The 7,131-nt window shown below is 32.8% G+C and overlaps 1 long non-coding RNA gene across 1 annotated transcript; it reads left to right on the top strand.

Annotated features, from left to right (window-relative positions):
• The first annotated feature begins 4,694 nt into the window (after positions 1–4,694).
• LOC111809412 lies at positions 4,695–6,299 on the top strand. Its single transcript, XR_002817226.1, has 3 exons — positions 4,695–5,088; positions 5,208–5,265; positions 6,069–6,299. It is a non-coding gene; the product is annotated as an uncharacterized LOC111809412 (long non-coding RNA).
• The last annotated feature ends 832 nt before the right edge of the window (positions 6,300–7,131 follow it).

Genomic DNA, 7,131 nt, shown 5'->3' on the forward strand with positions numbered 1-7,131 from the left:
TCATCTCTTTGGATGCCCCACATATGTATTAATCAAATCCCTTTCACTATGTCTATTTTTAGCTAGTGGTCCAAACATAATAGGTTTTCAGTTTTTAAGATATGTATCAAAGAAGATGAACATAAAACTGATGCAATTCTTATTTGTTGTAAAAAGCACGGCATTAATTATTAATTTCTTTTTTTTTTCATTTTATGATAAGAATAATTATTTTATTTTACGTACTCACTCGTGATCAAATGATTTCAAAATTTAGAAAAGAAATAACACGCAAAGGACCAAATTACTTCGATTTTGAGTATTGAATGAATGATTTGAGAAAGAAACGAAAATTGTTTAATGTATGTATTCAAATTAAGCCTAAAATTTTAATTTATCTTATTGATATTAAGAAAATTGAGATAATCACAAGAATAGAGAAGATTGAAAAGATGAGAACGTGAACGACATGTTGGCACTTTTGGGCAAGTGCAGTTGGATTTGACATTTTATATGAATCATATTAATCCGACACATCATCTTTTGTCGTTCCCCTCCTACTCTCCTTCACCAACCATTGCCACCTCATCCCCACATTTATTTTCCTCTTAATTTTTTTTCTTTATTTTCCCATCTTTTATGTGTATTTAAAATTTAAGTAATAGCTGTAAATTACATTCTTATAGGTTCCCAATTATACTTGAAATGGAATGAGCATAGAATAATTTTTTGACTCCTAGTGAGAACCTACTCTATACATCAATTTTCCTTCAAAAATAATGGTAGTATTTAAACATATTTTTAAAAAAACAAAAAATATATTATTTAATTTATTCAATTTCATAAAAAGAATTTAAAAGAAAAAAATAGAAACAGCAATGTGAAAAAAAAAAAAAAAAAATTACAAAATTACAAAATTATGAAATTCATTTTCCACTCTTTGAAACATAGAAATAGAAAAGAATTATGGAATCATATTCTAAAAATAAACCAAAAAGGAAAATTTTGATTTATTATTATTATTCTTTTGAGATAATCGGGAATAAAAAGAAGAAGAAAAGAATTATTGTTTTTACGAGAAAGATTAAACTAACGATAGATCTATCTCATAATCCATATTCTTAAGTATGTATATTGAAAGTGAAATGTTATAAAAAAAAAAAAAATCTAAATATTCCAATAAAATTTTGTATTATCAAAACTTTATTTGAGGAGGTTTTAAAAGTAAGGATCAAAATTGATAGGATTGGGCGATTTGCTCTCTTTTATAGATATGATCCGTCAAACGCTATTATTTTAGAAGAATGAAAAAAATTCAAGTTAAATTTTATCTTTTAAAGAGATTACTCGTATATTTATTAATTTTTTTTTATAAAAAAAGGTAGTATATTAACTTTTTAATAAATATTTCTTATTTATTTCTTTCATTTTTATATAAAAAATCTAAAATTAGTAAACAAAAATAATATATTCTTATATTTTGGGGGCCAAATACCATTCTATATTCCTATCTGTGAATGTTTGCTGAATCACCACACCTAAATGGGGGTGAGAGTTCTCTTATTTATAATCATTTTCAGGATACAGAAATATGGTAAATTACAAATAATATGGAAATAGTAATAAAAGGAAAGTATAATAAATGAATGCAATATATTTGCCTTTAATAAGAGGGCAAATATGGTAAAGGCAAATATCTAGTGAACGGTCAACTATCCTTAACACTATCTAATAATAATAATAATAAAAGAAATATGTACTTTATTTTCCCCTCTTCTTCCACATAATTTTTTTTTTAAAAAAAAACTATAATTTACTATATAAACCCAAATCCAGAAATATTGATTACGAGAGAAAGAAAGAACATGTGCCACGTCAGCAGCTCATTGTTTTCCTCACTGTCTTCCACTTCTCATGGTTTCTTCAACCCGTTCACACGCTGGCACGGAGTTTAAATAATTGCAACAATAATAAATAAATAATTGATCAAATTATTAAAAAAAAAAAAAAAAAAAAACTCGGTTAGCAATTAAAATTAAGAAACTAAGAAAGGATTGAAATTATGAGGTTAGGAATCTTTGACTGCTGCTTGGTCTTGTGCATACGTGGACATAGAACACATTTTTCGGGTCAAAGTCGCACGTGATCAAATTGCATTTAGCACCTCCCACCAATTAATATATTTTTCAATCTTAATTTGGTTCGAATTATTCCACTAATTTTTTACTTAATTAAAATTTAAACCCCCCCTTCAATGGACCCACATATTTTTCTATTTTTTCAAGGATTTAAATAAAACAAAATAAATATCCCAACTTGTGACCTATTTTCCACAAAGAAAAATCTGATGCTTTGAACGGATTCATTTTTGGTCAAAGTCAATGCTAAGCAGACCAAAAAAGAAAAAAGCCAAAAAAATAAAAATAAAAATAAAAAGAGTTTCGTGTATATATATATTTTTAAAAAATAGATAAAGCCTATTTGATTTTAATCATGATAGACCCGAATTTTATTATTCTATCCAAATTCTTTACGTAAATATCATAGTACACTAAGTTAATAATAATAATATTCAATATTATTTTTTCATCATTCAACTTTTTTTTTTAATATTATATTTGAAATAAAAAAATTTGCAAGTGTTTATTGTAATTTTTATATTATATTTAGCAGAAATAGTACGCCACTTTTTAAAATGTTAATATTATGGAGTATAAATTCAGGAAATTCGAATAAATTTGTTTTTAAGTGAAATATCAAATTTGAGAGTAAAAAAACAAAACATAATATTTTAAATTACCAAAACAAAAGGGAATAAATATTAAAAAATGGAGGGGCGAAAACAAAATTGAAATCTAAAAACCAAAATAAATGAAGCGTAAAAGCAACGTGAAGGGAAATTTGGGTTAGTGAGCAAAAAGTGAAAAATAAAAAGGGTTTTTTAAGGAATCAATTCCATAACTCGTAGCTGCATTCGTTGACTAAGATTGTTGACTACCAATAGCTGTGAAGCGGGGCCCGCCATCCACTGCATCTCACGACAAAGATGACGTAATTCTACAATGTCTACAAATGATTAGCATGTGAACGGCTACATTTGATTTGTCTCTCTCCAAAAAAATAAAAATAAATAAATAAATAAAAAGGGCAACAAGTTGGCAACATGAGCACAGAAAAATCAAATAAAAGAGTTGGGGAGTTGGCGTTGCATAGGGTTTAGCACCACTTGCACATATCTTATCGGACAACTTGAGATCACATTTTCATTTGAATTCTTCTCCTTTTGATGTGGCCTTTCACAAACCTTAACTTCAACAACTTTTGTTTGTTTATTATTGTTTTCTTTTTTTTCTGTATTAAACTTAAAAGGAGTGATGATTCATGAGTGTTAGAGACATTAATTGGTGGGAGACTCGACAATAATCTTATGGAGAGATTAGAGTTTACGAAGATGAAGTATTGTTTACTCATTTGGAAATTAAGTCAAGTGTTATTGCATGTTGTTTTAATGAAGTTAAATAGACTTAATCATGTTATTTGTGTATATGGTAATTGAAGTAATTGTATTTAGTTATAGACATGGAAGATTTGAAATTGTAAGATTCGAGCTTAATCAGAAATTAAATATTGGATTTTTTCTTTTAAAGTCCAATTTCCAAGATTTGATTGAGAAAATAATCCTTACAAAAATCTCAATAACTCAAAAAAAAAAAATATATATATAAAATTATAATAAAAATACTTAAAATTTTAGAAAATAGTCCTTTTGACCCTTGCCTAATTAAGAGTCTAGGTTAGACATGATTAGATGGCTAATGATGAAAGAAAGGTGTTTAGGATTGTTGGGAGAGAGTCAAAGTCAAAATCCACCTCAAATGACCCTTTGGAATTTGAATTTTGCTAGAGTTTCTGCGTAAGAATTGTTCAGTGGCCTCACGATAACTACTCTTGAATTTTGTATCACTCAATTTCTTCAAGAATTGAGAAAAATGGAAGGGATTTTGCACAAGTTTTATAAAGGAAGGTGAAGTTGATTCGAACCAAAAATTGGCATTTCGATGAACGACAAGAAGATGAATTTTTTTTGAGAAGATATGTGTTACACAAAGGGGAGGTGAACGCGGCTCGAAGCAACAACAACACGCGTCGATAAATGGGAGGCGAAACGTGTCTGCAATCAGTAGTGAACACGCTTCATGTTGACCCATCGTGAACACGCAGTCTGACCTAAGGACCCGCTCGCAACCCATCTTCCGACCTGCTGAGTGTGCCATGCGTCACGATACTATATGTAACGATTCAGATTTTCCATTTTTGCCTTATTTGGTTAAGATTTATTTTTATTTCCATAAAGGACAAGATATTATGTTATGCATTTATTCCGATCGGAAAATGTGCAATTTTAAACGAGGAAGTTATTAGAAATGGTAGCGGTTTGGATTTCTGGAATAAAATCAAATCGAATAAAAATAGAATAAATAATTAAATGTAATCTCCCCGGAAATCGAGGGATTTCCTCGAGACTTTTATTACCTAATAGAAATATTCCCATTTATCTAAATTTCCTTATCCTAGAAACCCTAGTATGCCTTATTCGTAAATTGAGATTAGTTTTATATTCCTATGCCCAACCTTTTACATCCCTTGAAAAGGATCCTCTCCAAACTTTCCTCCAGAACGTTGGGGTTGCTATTCGGAGGAAGAATCGAGTAGAAGTAAGGCATTGATGTTGGGATCATTGTGTCAAAGAAGGTTGACCGTCGGAAATCGGTGTTGAGGACGTTGTGGGATTGTCGGCGTGTCGCTGGAATCGGGGAGGCGGAAACTAGAGTTTCGTCGCTTGTCGGGTAAGGAAGGCAAGGTTTTTGGAATAGGGTCGAGCCGCAGACGCACACCCAACAGCTCCGGCAGCTTCGCACGTGTACACAGTGCGGGTCGGCTCGCACATGTACGAAATCGGCTCGGTTCCGTCAATTCCCGCAGCTAACTTGGCGGCTTAGTTGGCCGGTTTGGCAATTAGGCTTAGCGGCAAGGTATCACTCTAATATATCGATTCCAAGGTTTTTGACCCTTCCGAAGCTGTTTCTGCCCTTAGTTTTACCATCCGAGGTCAGTATAGCTCCTAAACGTTAAAGATAGCTTAGGTCGGGGGTTTATTTTGATAAATAGCATGAGGTTTAGCTAGGGTACCTTATGAAAGGTTCTAAATTCTTATGTGGTTATCATAGGGCGTATTTAACCGCTGGGACTAGCTCGTTGAGAATGACTTCAACCAAGACCATCGAGGTAAGTGATCTTACTGTTGGAGTTAGCTTACTACGTGTTGTATGATGGTGCGTGCCCTGTGGCCCCTGCATGCACCATATTTATGTGATATGATTATGTGATGTATAGATTGTGTTGACCGTCAATTGTCTATGTTATGTTATGTATGAATTATGTTGACGGTTGACTGTTTATGTTATGTGAAGTCATGAATGAGATGTTAGTATTATATGCCATGAATATGTTGATCGATGCCATAGATACACGTAGAATTATCGAGTCATGTCATGAGATGTTTATGCAACTGGAATGTTTATGTAATATGCCATGTAATGTAAGCCATGTGAGATGCCATGTGATGTAAGAAACGTAAATGCGATGTTAGCACTGCTTATGTAATGCCATGTTAAATATGTTAAGGGACCTCATGCATATATGTATGTCACGTGCATCGGGATTCTTCCCCTTTATGATACGAAAGAATGAAATACGATATTTATGTTCGCCATGATATCATGCGGGCCCTTTTCTGTTCTGTGGTGTCCGGCTACGTGTAACACGTTTTGCCCGACCAAGTCAGGCCCAGGGGGTATGTTTAAGAGCCCGCCTGGTGGGTTCATGTACACGTACATGGGCCATGTGTGAAGGAGTACCACACATCCAACCCTACCCGGAATAGAAAAGCGCCCAAGGCTATGAAAAGTTTATGAAAAGTTAGGTCCCGCTCATATGTTGCATGTGTTTGCATTCCTAACCCCAACAGTGGGGTGACTTGCTGAGTATTTCATAAAATACTCAAGCCACGTGCTACCTACATTTTTCAGGTAAAGGCAAGGCGCCAATGTACGGTTGACGGTGGAGCTGAGGCCACCATGGAAGTTGAAGACGTGATATTTTTAGGAGTTTACTTTTATTAGACTGTTTTAAGTTATAGCATTGAGTATTGTTTTAGTTGGATTTATTTTGAATTCAGTATTGAAGGTTTATTTTCGGAGTTTAGGTTTTGTTTTGGATTCATGAACATTTATGAAAGACTCTTTCAAGGTTATTTTTGATGAGCTTCTACTTAATGAGATAAGTATGCATGGGTGACGTCACTAGTTAGGTTAAAGAAAATTAGAGGCGTTACACTATAATTCAGAACAAACTTATGCTTACGTGTAGGGGTGTACATGGTCTGGCTTGGGTTGAGGGATTTTTTTGACTCAACCCAAAATTTTTCACAACCCAACCTAACCCAACCCTCTGTTTTCGGGTTGGGTTGTCTGGTTGTCAAATTCTTTTTTTAAAGTTTTATTTATCTACAATTTATAATTGTTGGGATACAATATTAGAGAACATATATTAAAAAGTTCACAAACAAACACAAATCAATCTATAATTATTCACCAAAGAAAAAAAATAAATTCAATAAAAAACAAGCAAAAATTGTAACATATTAACATAGTTCAACATTGTCATAAAACTAAAGACAACTACACCGACTGGATGCATGTGGCATAGTTGTGCATTAGCTGAGTGTAGCTACCTTTATAGCGCATATGATGGTGTGTGTAGAGAGAAATTTCAAGAATTTTGGAGCTTCTAACACGTGGTAAAGCTAGCTCGGAAAGGCATATGTCATCTAAGTAAGTAACCACATAGATTATAGGAAGTTATACTTGTAGAAATCACTAGGAAGTAATATTGTAGGTTGCTTACCGAGTATATTTGTATACTCTCCCCTTTCCTCTTTCTTTCTCAGGTCTTTGCAAGCTGTCGGTCAAGGGGGAGGAGCGTTTGAGAGCTATGTGGTCACAGAGGGGGTCGTTCCAGAGCGTCAACCCGTCTTTGTGTTTGAGTTTTTTGTATTTTGTTTTGAAACTATATCTCAAACCCACTTTTCCC

The sequence above is a fragment of the Cucurbita pepo genome, chromosome LG13 (genome assembly GCF_002806865.2).
Source record: "Cucurbita pepo subsp. pepo cultivar mu-cu-16 chromosome LG13, ASM280686v2, whole genome shotgun sequence".
NCBI classification, from domain to species: Eukaryota; Viridiplantae; Streptophyta; class Magnoliopsida; order Cucurbitales; family Cucurbitaceae; genus Cucurbita; species Cucurbita pepo.